The sequence below is a fragment of the Pseudopipra pipra genome, chromosome 15 (genome assembly GCF_036250125.1).
Source record: "Pseudopipra pipra isolate bDixPip1 chromosome 15, bDixPip1.hap1, whole genome shotgun sequence".
Taxonomy (NCBI): Eukaryota; Metazoa; Chordata; class Aves; order Passeriformes; family Pipridae; genus Pseudopipra; species Pseudopipra pipra.
Genome location: NC_087563.1, coordinates 13,657,361 through 13,673,926, shown reverse-complemented (window position 1 = coordinate 13,673,926; position 16,566 = coordinate 13,657,361). Strand labels below are relative to the sequence as shown.

General features: G+C 50.8%; 1 long non-coding RNA gene across 2 annotated transcripts in view; it reads left to right on the top strand.

The window, feature by feature from the left end:
- The window catches only part of LOC135422649 (uncharacterized), a 58,282-nt gene that overhangs the window by 35,539 nt on the left and 6,177 nt on the right, over positions 1–16,566 (top strand). The gene's annotated exons all lie outside the window — the stretch shown is intronic.

The window sequence follows — 16,566 nt, the reverse complement described above, 5'->3', positions numbered from 1 at the left end:
GCCCTGGCTGCAAACCTAAGCTTCAGCTTGGTGTTTGTGTGGAAGGAAGAGATAGTGGGGGTGGAAGTGGAGAATGGTGGAGGGGACAACACAGAAACAGGTTGGGTCTGTACTAGGACATGGGGAAAGAGGACAATGAGTTAATTTGTTTAAAGGGTAGAGCAAGGGTGAGAGGTTAAATCACAACCCCATAAGTTCAGGTGTCTCTCTGGAGAGAATGAAGCATTCCCAGAAGATGACTGTCTCCCCTCACTGATGCCACACAACCAGCTTGGACTAGATATTTAACTTTTAGTCCAGTGCACTGGATGGCGTGTTGGGGATTGCACAGGCACTGGGAGATCAGGCACAGGCAGAGCAGGGTCTGCCCGCGCTCTTGCTTCACTCAGAGGTCTCTGGTTTGCCCAGCTCAAGCAGAAACCCTTTCAAAGTGTAGGTTAATTTTCAAGTGGGGAAATAACTTGTGTTTGTTCTGGTCTGGCCCGAAAAATTGGACCACAAACGCTTTTTCCCTAGGAAAGACCACTCCTCTATTGCTTTGTCTTTGGGAAAAATGTCCTGTTCTACTCCAGCCCAGATCCTTTGTACTCTCTCGTCCTTTGCACTGCAGCGTGTAAATGTTTATCTGTTAATCTGTTAACCCTCAGTCCCAGATTTCCCTGCTCCCCTTTCAGATCCTCGCTGTTTACCACTTCTCCCTTGACTTCGTGCTGAGACCTGACGTCCAGTCTTGCCTGGCAGAGAAACCAGCCTGGAAGTTCCTTGCTCCAAGGGCATTATAAAGAGGCGCCATTGTGCAACGGAGCCTTGTACCAGGAATACAATCCATGTGATGATTATCTCGATACCATCCTCACTGAACCAGGGAAGCCTGAGCCAAAAGAAAAATTTAGAGCTAAACAGCTTTTGTTTACAGGAAGCCAGAGCACAGTGTCTGGGCTTGTACCAGTGTAGCAGGAGATGTTGCTATTGTCTCAGACTGCAAAATATTGATGGATGGTGTGTCCCTGAGATTTCCCAGGGATGTTGTAGGAGCAATTTCCCTAATTTCTGAAGCATCTTGTATAGCAGCCCAAGAGGAATGTTTCCTTTGGCTGACTGGACAACTAAGCAAGGGTCATCAGCTTTATTGACTGTTATGTTTGGCCATGATCACCACAGGCTTTGCAACCTCTGCAGCACTCTGTGTATTGGGACAGAAAAAAGCTGGTCTCAGGCATGTTGTAAAGGGCAGTGGCCACCAAGGAACACAGTACCAGCAGCCCAAATCACTGTGAGTTTGTACTACTGAACAAATCCACTGTCAAAACTCCCACTGATTCCTCACAGGATAGCAAAGGAGAGGAGACAAACTTCTCTCCCAAGAGTGAAGCTACTTTTCAGAAGGTATTGTCTTCCTTCTGGGTTTACAAAACAATGGTCCCACAGGCAAAAAGCTGGTGGACTGCTCTGCAGAAAGGAGCAAAGAGCCTCATCTCCAAGGCTTGTCCTGCTCTGGGACAAGGCAACAAACAACTGAGAGAGAAAATCAAAATGTCTGACTGCTCTCCAGATGTGAAGAAGGGCTTGCCCACATCTGGAAGGGAGTGTTTCACAATGGGAACAGCTTTCCTCAGCCCTCGGCACACAGCTGAGGGTGGCTGTTGCACCCACAAACAGGATGGTCCAGTTCCTGTGGAGGCAGAAGATCTGTTTGGGCAGTTTGATGAGTCAGAGAACGTTTACCAAGACCTTTTTGTGTCAGGAAATGTGTTTTGATGAAAAAAGGAAGAAGTTAAAAATAAATTGGGAAAAAAAAGAGGTGAAAAAGGGGAGAAATGCAGATTGCACAGGCATTTCCCCAACCCAAACAGCAAATCCTACTGCTGAGGACATGCAGCCTAGTTGGGACAGTCTGTTTGGGATTCACTGGTGACCCACTGCCTGCTTTGAAGTGAGCCACATTTGGTAATAGCCCATGGAGCTACAGGTAAGGCTTTGCCCATTGTTGAAGCACTTTGTACAAGCAGTTTGAGAGGTTTACCTTTGACTTGTGCTGCTCCCATCTTTATCTGTCCCGGGCTCCTTCCCATCATTTCTGGGATGGGGGAATGTGACTGTCTGTAGGGCTGACAGTCTTCTTGGTACAAAACTTGCGATAGGAGCAGGAGAGGCAGGGCCCCTGAGGTGTTGACCTGGGCCCATGACATCCCCCAGATGTCTGTCATCTCCCAGCATCTGCATCCTCCCAGGGAGGCAGGGGGATCTGTTAACCTCCTTTTCATTGCTGGAGACTGAGGCATGGAGTTGTTCAGCCATACCTACAAATATTTTAAGCCAAACAGGGATTAGATGGGTGAGAAGGAGCAGAGGAGAAGGGGCCTGAGGACTTGGAGGTTTGATGGGGCCAGAAGACACAGGCTAGTGAAGGGCTGCCTTGGAATGTCAGCCTGTCCAACCTCCTTTGCAGAGGTAAACCCTCTGTTTTGCCATGGCTGGTGAAGGTGCTTACCAGACTCTGTCTAGCAGATCCTTCCCCAGTGAGCTGGGCATAAGATCTCAAGCTGGGCTTGAGATGAAGGCTGGATACATTGGTGGATAGCAAATACAACATCTCTTCAGCATTCTCTCTTAACACAGCTTTCCTGGTGTGCATTGAACCTCTGGAAGATGTGTTCAGTGAGGCCATGCATGGGAAGGGGAAGGCAGCAGGCACCTCTTCTTTGCCTGTAACACCAGGCAACGTGTCCCTGAGAGGTGCCAGGGCTTTGCTCACGATGCTGACTCAGCCCCAGGGTGGTGGTACCCTCCGAGTGTCCCCAGAAAGGAAGTTTCTTCATTTTCTGCTATGACTGGGCTCTCCACCGTCATTGTTGGGTTGGGGCTTTTGCTCTGAAGCAGCTCTGAGTCTCCACCCTTCCCTCCTCCCACTCATCTGTGCAGTTCAGGCATAGCATGAGCAAGAGGAAGGGGCAACCTTCGTTAGAATAAATATGAGAGGCAGTCTGCCAGAAAGATAAACAGAAAAAGGGCTGGGCAGGAGGTGTGGAGAATCCCTAAAGCTGAGGGGCTTTGCATTAATTATCATATTAAAAGCAAAAATACCCATCTCCATTTTCATGCGCGTTCACTTTAAAAAGAAATAAAAATCCTGCTTAATTGCTCCACTTAATTCATTAAAGGATTAAGGCAAAGACTAAAGGAAAAAAGTGAAGTATGATGATGGGTGGTTCTGGCATCCTGCTCCAAACCATCCGTGAGTGTTTTGGAGGGAGCCAGGGCGCGAATGTGACTCCTGCATCCGGCGCTCCTGCTCTGTTCCCAGCAGAGCAGGTGAACCCTGGTGCCCAGGAACTTGAGCAACCCTGACCACTGGGACCAATGGGTCTCAGGGGCACAGCCCCAGGCACTCTTCCTTGCTCAGCAGGTACAAATCCTCCCACCGAGTTCTTTGCAGGAGGCTTTGCAGAGACCTCAGTACACTCTTCAACCTCTTTACTAGGCTGCACATCTGACCCGTTAACCATACCTGGTACCAAGCCATCCCATAATCCAGGAGTTTCTTTTTTTTTTTTTTTAATAACAGAGTTGAAATGCTGCAGCAGGAGGCAATGTTGATTTTTTGCAAAATGTCCTCTGGATTCATTTTCATTGAGCTTTAAAAGTAAACCTGGGAGGCTGGTTTATTTCTCAGGCCCATTTTTATTTGAGTTCCCAAAGTTTAGAGGTCATGTTGAGGTATGCCATGCTGATGTGGGTCTGCCTGCATCACCTTCAGGCAGGGGTTGTGCTGGCAGAGAAAGGGTATGGGGAAAAGGTGCAGGTGGGGAGTTTGCGGATAGATCCGATAAAGGGGAGGGGAGTGGCTGGCTGGAGGTTAAGGTTAAGTTTAAGGTTAAGGGCAGGAGAGGAGATTGCCCATCACTTCTCTGAGAGCACTTTGGTGTGACCCAAGCCATGCTGGAGTGCTGGTTTTGGAGCAGAAGGATGATAAGGGTAAGTCCCCATCGGTGGGACTAGCTGTGCTGAGGAGTGAAGTGCTGCCATGGGCAAGGGGTTTGGAGATCTCACAGGGCAAAGAGAAATAATGGAGCTCTGCAGCCAGAGCTTGTCTGTGAAACCACCTTTGAGCTATTACCTTCTCCTGGGGAAGGCTGGTGGCTAAACAGAGGGACTGTGTTTGGGGGTGTGGGCTTGCTGCTGTAGGGCCCCTGAAATCAGATCCTCCCGTCTCGAGCATTTTATTCATTGAGAAGGTGAAAGTTGCCTTCTGCCCTGATACTCACGGCTCGGCAAAGGGTTTGGTTGCATGAGGAGGCCAGGACAGTGTGCATTGCCTTCCCAAATCAAGCTCCTGCAGGGCCTGAGGTCACTGTTCCAACACTGCCTCTTCCCAGCTGCCAGCATGCCCCGAGCCAAGATAGGCTGGGGAGGGGGAGTGAGGTATTGCAACCTGTTCCTTCCAGCAAGGACTGGGAACACATGGCTCCTGGGCACAGCGGGAGCTATTGGGATGGAAGCCAGGGTTTGGCCTGAAAGGGGAGCGGAGCATCTTCTGCTCTGGGGTGCCCTCAGATCAGTGTGCAACACCTGGAGCAGCTGGATGGGCTCAGGCAAGGCTGAGCACCTGGGCAGGGCTCAACCCCTCTGCAGACCATCCCAGGTTCAGCTGATCAGCCCGGCTTTCTCTCCTTTCTTCCCATGGTTATCCCTCTCCGATCTTATCGCTGACCGTAGGGGGTAGCTGGTGCCTTGCAAAAAAAGCCAGATTGGAGCTACAGATCTCTGTGTGTGTGAGGGGGAAAGGGCAAATCATCCATGAAACAATGTCCCTTTTCAGAGCCTTGGCTCCTGGCAGGAATAATCTGTCCTCCCTGGGCTTCTCAGCCTGGCAGCAGGTCTGCCTAATCCTACTAAAGTCGTGGCAAATCTGTGGATTGCTCAGCTGTGGGGTGACAAGAGATGCTTCTGCAGCCTCTTGGGGAGCTCCTCTTGGGGGCTTGTTGCAGCTCTGGAGAAAGCTGGGAGGAATGGGCAGGTGGTGTGTTTGCATGGGCAGGCACATCTGTACAGGTATATCTGTACGGGCAGGCAGGAGCACTTGGAGGGTTGGGTTGTGCTCTGCTCTTAGGACAAGCCCCCATGGGGAATGCTGAGGGTTGATCTGGGGTGGGGTTCAGGGTCCAATAAGGAATCAACCTCAATGGCCATCCATTGCTGGGTGGGAAGAGCACTGACTGCTTGTTTGTGGGTCACTCTTGGTACCCCAGTGCTGGAATCAAGGCAGAGACCCTGGCCCTGGGTGTGCTGCAGCAGCTGGATGCTCTGGTATGCCCTGGACACATCTGTTGTCTGCAGAATGGCTGCCCTCGCCCACAGTGAAAAATCAGGGCTGTTCAAAGGTTCTCAGTGACTGAATAATTCTGTTTCCCCTAAGGAGAGGAGGAGACAACATGATCGTGCTCTCTGGAGTGGTTTGCAATAGTGCTGCTCAGATTATAGGTGGGTGTGTGCACAGAGATTTAATTTCAGGGGTTTTCAGGAATGCATGTTCACTGGAGACTTCTTTTTGCAAGGGAGTCTTGTGCTGTTTTGGATGTAATATTCGTTGTTTGAAATGCCCTCCCGGAGTTTTTCCCCTACCAACTTTTATCTGTCTCCTCCATTACAAATATCATCTCACTTTATCTTTCAGATGGGCCCTGGAATGAAGGCTGTGGGCTGCCTTGCACCCCAGACTGGGGAATTCAGATTTTATTTGCAACATGCCAGGGAATTTTATTTTCCAGTAACGACTTGTGCTGTAATTGTGAACTTCCTCTTACAACAGAGATCTACCTCCCCACTTCCCTGATGAGCGCTTGCTTTGGAAAGAGAGGCTGGAGCACTGCTGGTGTTTTTCAGTGGATTTTCTACTGTACCCTTGAAATTCTCAGAGTTTTAGCAAAGCTGGTGTAGGACAGGGATTTGGACACCTTTTGATGCATAACATCTGGAGCGGGAGAGGCAGGAAGAGTCATTGCAGCTGGACCTGCCCTGGAGGTAGGGAAGGAGAGTCCTATCTTACCACCTCCACCTTCCCTCCCCAGCTCGTGTTTTCCTCTTCCTTTGCCTCCTCTCAGCATGCTCTGACCCACAGCCTGGCCCTGGGTCACTTCCTGCTGATCTGGATCAAAGCCAAGTTCACACCTACAGGCGGCAGGGAGGGCAGCACTGCCCTGTCACCTGCCCTGTACCTGCCCTGCCCTGCCCGGCTCGTGCCTGCCGGTGTCGGCTGCAATTAGGATGGGAGAGGAGTCTTTGCTCAGCCTGCTCCTGCCAGACCCCAGGGTGAGGAAAGTTGGAGTTTAAAGGCAGCAAGACAGGGCTGGGGAGGGGATCAAAGGCATCCTGCCTGCCTACAGCAGCAGCTGGTGATGCAAAGCGTGGGGCTGTGCTCTCCAAGGCAATGCTCAGCCCTGCACGTGGGGCACAGCTCACCCCGCCAGCCTTGCTCAGTGCCACCCGACCACAGCCCTGGCTCCAGACCTGCTGCTTCCCAGCAGGGGAAGCTCCAGGCTATGCTGAGCACAGACATCACTTTGCCACAAACCCTTTCTCCTGTGGGCGTGGGGGCCCACAGAGAGGTAGCTGTGGTCCCTGGCATTGGGGGTCTCTTTGGTCCCTCCTGGGGGGACACACAGCACCCCAGTGTGCTGCTTCCAGGGGCAGAGCTGCAGAAATTGCATTACCATTAAAATGCAGGTTGCGCTGCCTGGCAGGCGTGGAGCAGCCTCTGTTCCCACGGACTCATTTACCTGCTTGGAAGTGGAAAGTGTTCAGTACCTGGCGGGCTCTGCTGAACTAATTAATTTATTTAATAACGATTCTTAGCTGCTCTCCAGGCCTAGCTGCTTTGCATCCCAAAGGGTGATGATTTTTTTTTTTTTTTTTTAAATTCCCAATGGAGATGTGCCTGCTTTATTTATATAGATAGATATTACTTTTTTGTTGTTCTCCATTTGAACAGCATCTTACACAAGAAGGTTCTGGCTCCGTACCCCTGCTCTGACATGCTGTTTTCATATACATAAGCACTGCCACCACTCTGGGGACACTGCTCTGGGAATGCTGTGGGCTCTGCCCTGTGGAACAATAAGTCCCAGGGCTTCATGAACCACAGGAGCTGCAGCTTGAGCTAATGATTCAGCATAATTAACCTGAAATCTTTTGAGGACTGCAGTCACTAGAGGGAGACAGGGGAACCCCCTCTGCTATCCTGGGTGTGGGTGATTCATGGCACCCTGTTTCCCTTCCTCTGCAGCTCCCGGGGGAAAATCCAGCTGGCTTGGAGGGATGTGGGAGGACGCCCTGCCAGCTTTCCATCATGACTTGTCATCTCAGCATTGGTGCTCCCAGACAACACCTTCCCCTTGGAAGGAGAGGCCAGGCTGTGCCCTGCACTAAGGACACACATTTCCTAGCAGGAATTAGGAAAGCCTTATTACCTTACCGGGAATCTCTGCCCATTTTCCTGCTGCCCCTGGCAAAACTGTTGGGACAGTTGACTCGAGGGAGTTTGTGTCTTGTTGCAACACAACATGGAAACGCTGATCAAGGCTGCCTTGCCTTCAAGCGAGAAAACATGGGTGTGGGAAAAAGTGTGTTACCCTGTAGGGCAAGTGCAAGGCATGCCACTGGAATTACCCAAAGCAGTGCCCATGGAGGCATCTGGGTGCTGGGGACATTGGCTCATTGCTGGGGCATGGGTACTGCCCTTGGGACTGAGGAACACAGGATAGGAACAATGTGCCATGGGGTGGTTTTCCCCGAGCCTGGCAGTGCCACTGTCTGGCGTGGGAGCCTGACTGCAGTGGAGTTCAGCGAGATGCAGCTGGCATTATCCAGCCCAAACCTTGGATGACCATCCTGTTCACATGGAGGGTTCCATGGGTAGATCCAGTCCTGAAAATAAAGGAAAAACTCCCAGCACCATGGCTGGATGAGGATCTTTTCTACTTGAGCTCAGACAGCCCTGGGATGTAGCAGCCCCATCAGCATGATGAGGAGCCCAGGGCTCCCTGGACAGGCTCGCTCACCCGACACCATTCCCTCAGCCTTCTCACTGCTCTGCACAACTTTTGTCTCCTCATCACCCTGAGACAGACCTGGCTGTTTCTGTGACTGACACCCCCGGTTTGTGCCCCAGCAGGTTGCTCTCCACCTCCGTTCCCAATTCCTGCCCCAAATGGCATTTTTCTCTGCCGGTGAGTCACACGTTGTACTGTTGCAATACTCACCTTGCCACGACCTCGGTGGGAGCCCTGTCCCTGCATGCAGGAGCTCATTTGGGGTGCAGTGATTCAACTCGGATCAGAGGGCTTGTGCCTCTGCCCTGTGCCCAGCTGTGTGTATCCAAGAAAGCATTTCTGCCTGCTGGGGAGTGAATCACCCAGGAGTGGCTTACCCAGCCCTGCCTGCTGTGAGCAGGAAGGGGAATAGGAGGAGAGGAGAAGGGGAGTGCAGCTGGTGATTCAGTGGCAGGGGAACTTTCCTCCTGCACTTGGGACTGGGGCCACTTTGCAAGGCAACGCTTGGGTTTTGGGTTGCAGAGGAAGAATACTCAAGTGTTCTTGACTTGAGATGGAGCTGGAGCACTTGGCTGCTCTTGAACAGGCTCTGAGCACACTCCAGCAGTGTCCCTGCTGGAGCAGAGAGCAGCTGAGCCTGCCCTGTGCTGACTGCATGGGCTCCAGCCCGGTGGCTTGTTCTCTGCTGTTGCTTCAGGCAAGCTGGGGCATGGCCACCATACAGGGGATGTCCGCTTTGTCATGGGCTGAGCTGATGCTGGGCTGATCTCCCTGCCAATTCCCACAGCCACTCACTGGAGCTGGAGGCTGGGGATTTTCCAAGTGGGGAAGCTGGTACAGTGCCATCCTGCCTGCCCAGCTGTCATCTCCCACAGGCAGTGGGTGGCATTTTGAGTGGATGGAGCAAGCTCTCATTGTGCTCTTTCTGTTGTGCTATTTCATTTGCTGTGGTCTGCATTTGCTGTGTGCTGGCCCAGAGCAGTTAAGAGCATCTAATTTAAGAATAAATAAAAGTTGTGGCAGTGGCACCAGTTGTATAGGAAAGCCACTTGGTGAGTCTCCCTCTTTGACCTGTCTGTTTTTGGTGTCCTCTGTAGCAGGCTGAGTATTACTCACTTGGAGCAAAATCCTTTTTGGAGTACTGGGTCTGGGCAGACAGGAGTTGGGAGCTGAGGGTAAGTCTGCTTTGGGCTTCCCGAAAAGCTGATGTGATGTGTAAGTCTGGTGAGCATCTGCTTAAATGGGATTTGCAAAAATATGTCCCTATCAGGTCAGAGCAGCCTTATGGCCAGTCACTGAACAGCCTCCTGCACTCACAGAAAGGACAAGACCGATGCATGGACCCAGATGTCAGGGACCAAAGTCAACCCACCTATAGGTTTCCCCATGTGGAGCTGCTCCGTGCTTGGCTGTGAGTCTGACTTGAATTTTCTAGTGAGAATATTGGCCAGGATTGTTGGGCCTTGCTGCTGACTCCATTCAGTCTGCGAAAGGAGTGATTTGGACAACAGCAAAGCTGTGTCTGATCTGGAAACAGGTCCTGGAGGACAGAATTGATACACTTGCCTGTATGTCCCCACCCTGCATCACATCAGACTGTGCTTGTTGCCTTCATTCTCAAGGTGCGTCATGGCTTATCCCACCCAGCCAAGCAAATCTTATTTGATACCAAGCAATGGGTTGTTCCCTCCTGGGCTTGGGAAGAGGGCTCCCAACCTCACCCTGGTGGTGTCACCATCCTTCAGGCACCTTCTTCGTGCCATTAGCACTGGCAGACACACACATGTGCACAGCTGGTGCTGAGGCATCCCAGGACAAGGGCTGTGAGGTGCTGTGGTAATTCACACTATCAGTAACTGCAGGGGATGAATCTCAGATACACATCTCTGGGGCAAGGCGAGAGATCTGCAGCTCATGCGTTTCTGGCATGGGAATCAAGAATAAAATTGCAGCCCCTGAAAGTTAAATCATAAACCTGACACTGATAGGTGTGGGGAGGGAATTTCCTGCAAACAGCTGACTATAAACATGGCCATTAGTATTATTCTGAGAGGATCTGTGTGGGACAGGGCCATATGGAATAAATCAGGTGAAGCCCAGAGCTGGTTCAACCCCTGTTACCACAGCAAGGGCTATGGGAGCATGGGCAGCCTGTGGGTGGGCTTTCCAAGGACATGCCACAGCGCTGGCCAGGATGGAACCTGGCCATCTGATGGAACCTGGCGCTGCTGATGGAACCTGGGATTAGGAAAGGAAGTGAGCAGGAGGCTGGGAGGTGAGTGGTGAGGAGCTTGGTCCTTCCCAGCACCCAAAATGGCTGGGCTGCAGCAGCATGCAGCTTTGTGCCCCACACTGCTGGTGGAGAAGGGGGGGTGGGAGGGAGGCATGTTGCTACAGTTCTGCCATTACCACATCCAAAATTATCGTTCGTGTAAACGAGGCGAGCAAGCAAACCTCAGGACAAACCAGAACTCGTCTGGGGGGAGCGGGAAAAGGCAGGAACCACAGGGAGGGGGTGTAGGGTTGTACTTGGTACTGCTCCTTCAGGCAGTGGGCTCTGCTGCTGGCACTGTGATTTAACCCACCTCACCTGGCAGTGCTGCTGGACACTCTTGCAACAATGACACCACGTGTCTGAATTTCACCCGGTGCAGTTTGGAAGGGGAAGATGTGGATGTGAATGAGCAGGGGGTACCTGGGGAGAAGCTCCACTGTGCTGATGTAGGAACTTCTCCCTAGCCCCAGGCAAGTATCCAGCAGCAATTATCTCCTGTGGGTGCCACCCAGAGCGAAGCTCTCGCTGGGTTTTATTTCCTGGACATCTATCAACCTGCCTGAAGAAAGCTCTGCTGTAAAGCCTGTGTCCCTCCTCTCACAGTGAGGGTTGTGCCTGGCTGACTTGTACTCAGATGGGTGCCAGCAAACTGGCTCTGCAGGGGGCACTGGGCAGGAAAGGGACCTTCTGCCAGGGCACCAGAGCACCCCGGACTGAGGTTTAAAGCCTAGGTTGGTATGTTGGCATAAATCATCTTCCCATTCAACATCCCCACCTCTCCAGACTCTAGTGTGCCTTTTCTGTCTGTGTTTCTGTAGGGAGGTTCTAGCTCCACGAGGCCCAGTGCTGCACTAAAATATGTCATGTGCCATCACTGCCCCACTTGGGCTGAGGGTGGAGATTTGCCACTGAAGTTTAGGAGAGGTCATCATGTATTAGGTGGCTTCTCACAGGGAATTAACCTAAGGGCTTACATACCAGGGCTCTGGAGGGGGTGTCTGTGCTTCAGATGCCTGAGCTGACCCTTGGGGTAATTCTGCCTTCTTGAGAGGCTTTCTCTGGGATCTGGAGAGCATCTTGTTTCAGTTGCATTTTCTTGCTGTTAGGTTTCTTTATTAATGCAAAATAAGTAATCCTGAGGACATCCTGACCTGGAAATGAAAAGAGGACAAAGTCTAGGGTTTGCTCTCATGATAAATCAGGTACCCTGCTGGAGTCACGTGCATCCTTGGAGCATGAGGTTATTCCTCATCACCAGTGTCTGAACTTGTTTTATTTTTGGTAAGGAGCTAATGGCATCTTTATTGGACATGTATCTGCTGTGAACAGCTTGAACATCCTGGGTATCAAATCAGAGGGGTAAAGTCCTTGAAGTGAGGAATTTGAAGCATCAGGAGAGAAGGAATTGAGAAATAACCAGTTGACTTGTCAAGTGAAACCCAGCCTTCTGGTTAGCTTCAGCACAAGTGTTGCAGAGATGTAGGCAGACAGATGGATGGTTGAGATCTAATAAATATTGGCCAATACTGACATGGTTTGGTGTATGTGTATAAAGAATGACTGTGAGCAGCCTTGATATGATTGTTGGGCAATAGTTTACTGTTATGCAAATCACAGAGATGTTGCACAACCAGGGAGGGGCAATTCTTCAGGTGTCCCAGTGCCTCAGCTGTAGTTCTGCTCAGCTGAGTCCTGCTTGAACAATGCTGTGGAGGCACAACATGGGGGATATGGTGCTCCTTAGTGCCATGTCTTGTTCTGGGTGCAAGGGACCCATCCTGCTCCCTCTCTCTTTTGCATTATTATCACTAAATAAAACACAGCTGGTTGAGGTGCTTCTCTCTCTGTCCATCTGCCACCCCCTGTCCCTCCATTCAACGTTGGTCAGAGCTGGGCAAGGGCACAGAAGCTGTGGCTCTTGCAATGAGACACCATCACCAGGCATAGGTCTGCTCTCAGATAAGCTTGGGGCCAAGTTTTTCATGAAGTTTTAAGTCTAGAGAACTTCATGCTTACAGCCCCAGGGTGCGAGGAGCCCAGGCTGGCTGCAGCTGGGAACACACCCCTTCAGGTCGATGCACTTTGGCTCTGCAGCTCGCTGCTGCTGGGGAGTCTGGCAGTGTGAGGTGTTCAGATGTGGATCAGCACTGGCTGATCCTTAGCCAGGCCCAGATTGCTATTTAATGTGCTCTTAATACTCCCTAAGCTGGTTATAGAGGAAATTCTACTTTAGACGCTACCGTGTGCTCCCTGCCAGTCCTTAGCACAGCTCATTGTAGTACCAGCTGCAGCAGCATGCAGGATTCCCAAATGAAGAGAAAATTATGGTGCATAGCTTTGTTAGGCACATGGGAAGGATTTCCCTCTGCAAAAGCAGAATGTTGTGTTAATCGGAGAAATTATAAAGGGATTAGTAGGGAACGTACCTCTGTGGCAGAAAGGGCAGCAGAGCGGTGTGGGAAAGTGGGCTGGGGTTCAGGCAAGCCCAGGCTATCTAGAGCTGGGAAGGGGAGAGCCAAGCCCCCTGGGCATTTACAGTTTTTTCTGTGCCCTCAGGAGTCCATCTCAGATCAGATGGGCAGATCAGCCTTTGCAGCTCCTGCACCAAGAAGAGCTGGGACCCGTCAAGCATTGCTGGCTGTGACAAAACCATCAGGTGAGGGGAAGAGCCATCAGCCCACCACATGTTTTGACTGAACCCCTGAGGGGACTGATTGAGGGTGGCTTTAAACCACTAAATCCAAGGGGTTTAAGGTGAACAGAAACAACCTGCTGGGCTGTGCTTCCCTCTGGGTGCATAGATGTAGTTTCAGGGATGAAGCAGGTGCTTGGTGACAGTGCTGGGCATGCTCTGTGGCTCTGGCTGTGAATCCTGGGAAGCAGGACATCCATCAGCATAAATGTCAAGGCTGGTGTAAAGTGAAGGACAGGTTCTAACTCCCAAAAGCATGTGCCTTGAGCCAAAGGTTTCAGTGCTAAAGGAGAGGATGGCAGGCCATGAGTCTCCCTGTGGCAGCAGGTGTTCCTGCTGGCCAGGCTCGGATCCAAAGCCTTGGCCAAATGTGGTCCAGCATATCCAGCATAGTGTGCATGCATGGATATGAGCTCCGTGGTGCACAGTGGGGACATTTGCTTCTTGGCTGCAGGATCTGAAATTCTTCTGCTCTTTGTTTTCTGGCAGAACAAGAGAATATGTGGATTCTCACATATCTGATATCTCTTATTTATCTCCTTCCTCTACATGCCTGAAATCATTAAGGTCAGAGAAAAGAAAGCCTGAGTGCCAGCAGCACTGAAAGGGCCCTCTATATTACCTTAATTTCCAAAGTGGTTTATAATTTCCAAAGTGCATCTGTCCCAAATTGCCTGAGGACAGAATGGCTGTAGGGAACATGGAAACAACAGCACAGACACAGCTTGCTCTTGCTTATACAGGAATGGACAGAATAGGGGCAAAAGGAGCACAGGTTTTCAGCAGGCATGTGAGCACCAGATGGACAAATACCCTGTGAACTCCTAATGTGGATGTGCCTGGCCAAAGCCTTTTACTGATGTGGATTTATGCATGTACGGACTGAGTAAACAGAGGGTAAAGGTAAAGTGGCCACAAGCTGTGGTGTTACACAGAAGAGTCAACCTTTCTGAGTGTGCTTTTATTCTTAAGAAGAAATGTGGACCTGTGTGAGGCTCAGGAGACAGTAAACTGAAGGTGGAGGAAAATCTGTTCTCTGACAGGGCTGTGGATGAAAGCCAATCCTGAAGGCAGGGTTAATTCTAAGGGAAAGAACATAGACATTTGGGTGTTTTTAGGATCAAGGGATTGTCTTCAAAGCTGGTTGGGCATCTCAGGCTAACCTAAGGTAGGTGGTGTAAATAAAACAAGTGACCTGAAAAATATACCAGGTCTTCACATCTCTGCTTTCTCTTCTGCTGGGCAGCTGGGATGCAGTGACTGGGGAAGGTTGGTGGGGAATGGTGCTGATCAAAGCATATGACACCAGCAATAGAGAAAACCGTGCCAAAGTTGTGCATGTACAGAAATGAGTGGGTTTAGGTACAGGGAATAAATACATGAGCATACACATGTGTCAAAACATCTTCGTAAGGTGCTAAAGCAGCCGTTGATGCAGAATGTATTTATGTGGAAATACATCTTGAGGTAGTAAACACCAGTTTACACTCTTCTCCGTGCATGTGCATGGATGCCTTTCATGGCACAACATGAACATGACTAAAGGGGAGGACTGCTAATCGAGATGAGAAGCGATATGGAAGCACATAAAAGACAGAGATTACACATTCTTGTACAGCCTTCAAAGATGAATTCGTGCACTGGTATACAAATATGCAGGGTGGGGGGAAGAGGTGTACCCAAACACATCAACAGGGAATTATACCCACGGAGAGATGAGCAGTCCCCTTCTCGTTTTGGATGTACGTTTAATACCTTTGTGATGATAATTAAAGCCCCGTTTGGGTGCTGCATCTCGTGATTTACTGCGGTGTTATAAATCTTTCAGCAATTTGAAATCTGCGGGGAACAAAGGTAGTGCAAAGGTTTGGAAAAGAAACAAAGAGAAGGAGCTGCACCACATTCAGCACAGGGTACCCTGGGCTATCCGGAAAGAGTGGCTGATAGGCAGGGAGAGTAGGAGGTCCCACAGGGCTTTCCAGCCCAGGAGACCAAGAGCAGTTGCCAGTGGACCCCAATTCCTCCCACCAAAGTACCTCGCCCGTCTGGCTGGCTGTTACACTCAAGGGGATCTGGGTCAGACTGATCCTGTCCACCCTTTCCAGTGGCTCCATACCCTCCTAAAGAGCTTGAAGATGACAGGGATGAAGGTGGGCTGGGAAAGCCACATGTGCTGTCGGAAGCTGTGGGTGGAGGTGGGCAGAGAATAGACAGAAGAGGGGTGGGGATGTTTTTTGGGGCAGAACTGGAGAGGGAAATGGAGCCAGTGAGGGATATGCCCGTGAGTGACAGAAATAGAGCAAAAATAATTAGATGAGATGTGTGAAATGGGTGACTGTGGCAAGAGGCACTGGAATGTAGAATTAAAATGGCAGATGTGGTACAGAATCTTGAAGAAAGAAAGAGCCAGAAGTTTGAGCACTGAATGGAGACACAGAGAGGAGGGGAAAAAAAGATGTCACAGGGGTATGGAGGAGAAAGACAAGATCTCTCCCTAAAAGGATGGACGTGTGTAAGAGGCAGGTGGGCCAAGGCCGCTGCACCACAGAGCATCCCTGCTGCAGAGGGTGCACCCAGATCAGGGAGGGCCCTTGAGGAGTGATCTCTTCCCAACCAGTCTGAGCCTCTGACCTGCTGGCAGTGGGAGCATTGCAATGGGTGTCTGCAGACACGCACAAACCACATCTCTTCCCTACCCTCTCCATGACCTTGGCAGGGTGCTCTCACTTATTGCTTCCAGAAGGTCAGCAGGCTGTGTCAGCAAGGAAAAGCTTGAGGGCTCAGTCTAAAGTAGAGCTGTGGCTGCAGCTTGATTGATGGAGACTGAGTGACCATCGTAAGACTTGGATGATTCCCAAATTTCAAAGACAGGATTTATAGCTCCTTTTTGGAAACCACAGCTGGGAGGAATGGGTTTAGGGGCAGGATGGGGCTCAGGTGAGAAATTAAAGCAGTGTATGGTGAGCCAGGAAGATCAGTCTGTGCATTGCTGGCCTCCTCCCAAAGGGCTGAGAAGGGACATCTTGAGGCCTTTTGTCTTCACAAGAGACATGATGCCCCAATGTGATGCCCTAACGTGGTGCTGCTACCTCGGCCTGCAAAGGAAGTCCCTCAGCAAGAAAGAAGAGGTGACCAGTACAATACCTGGGGTGCAGAACCACATCCAGCTCTGTGGATGATGGCCAGGCTGCCCTGCCACCACAAGGGCAGGGAAAAGGGGAAAGGACAGTGCAAGGATGGGCCTGTTGCAGGGATACATGATCTGCCTCTAGCCCAGCAACATCCACCACATCACATGTGGCAACCCAGCCCTTGTCAGACAGACCACTTGCTTATGCCACCTTTTTTGAGGTTTGTTTTGCTACTCAGACACTGAACTCGTTTTCTTCTATTCTTTGGACAGCTTGTCTGATGTCCAGTTGGTATTTGATGGTAGACTGGCTCTGATAGCAGTCATGGTGGTGACAGCTGTCCTGACTGCTTCTGCCAAGAAATCAAAGCTGAAGAATGTGGACGTGGAGGTGTTGGTGGGACTGAGGGGTGGAAAGGCA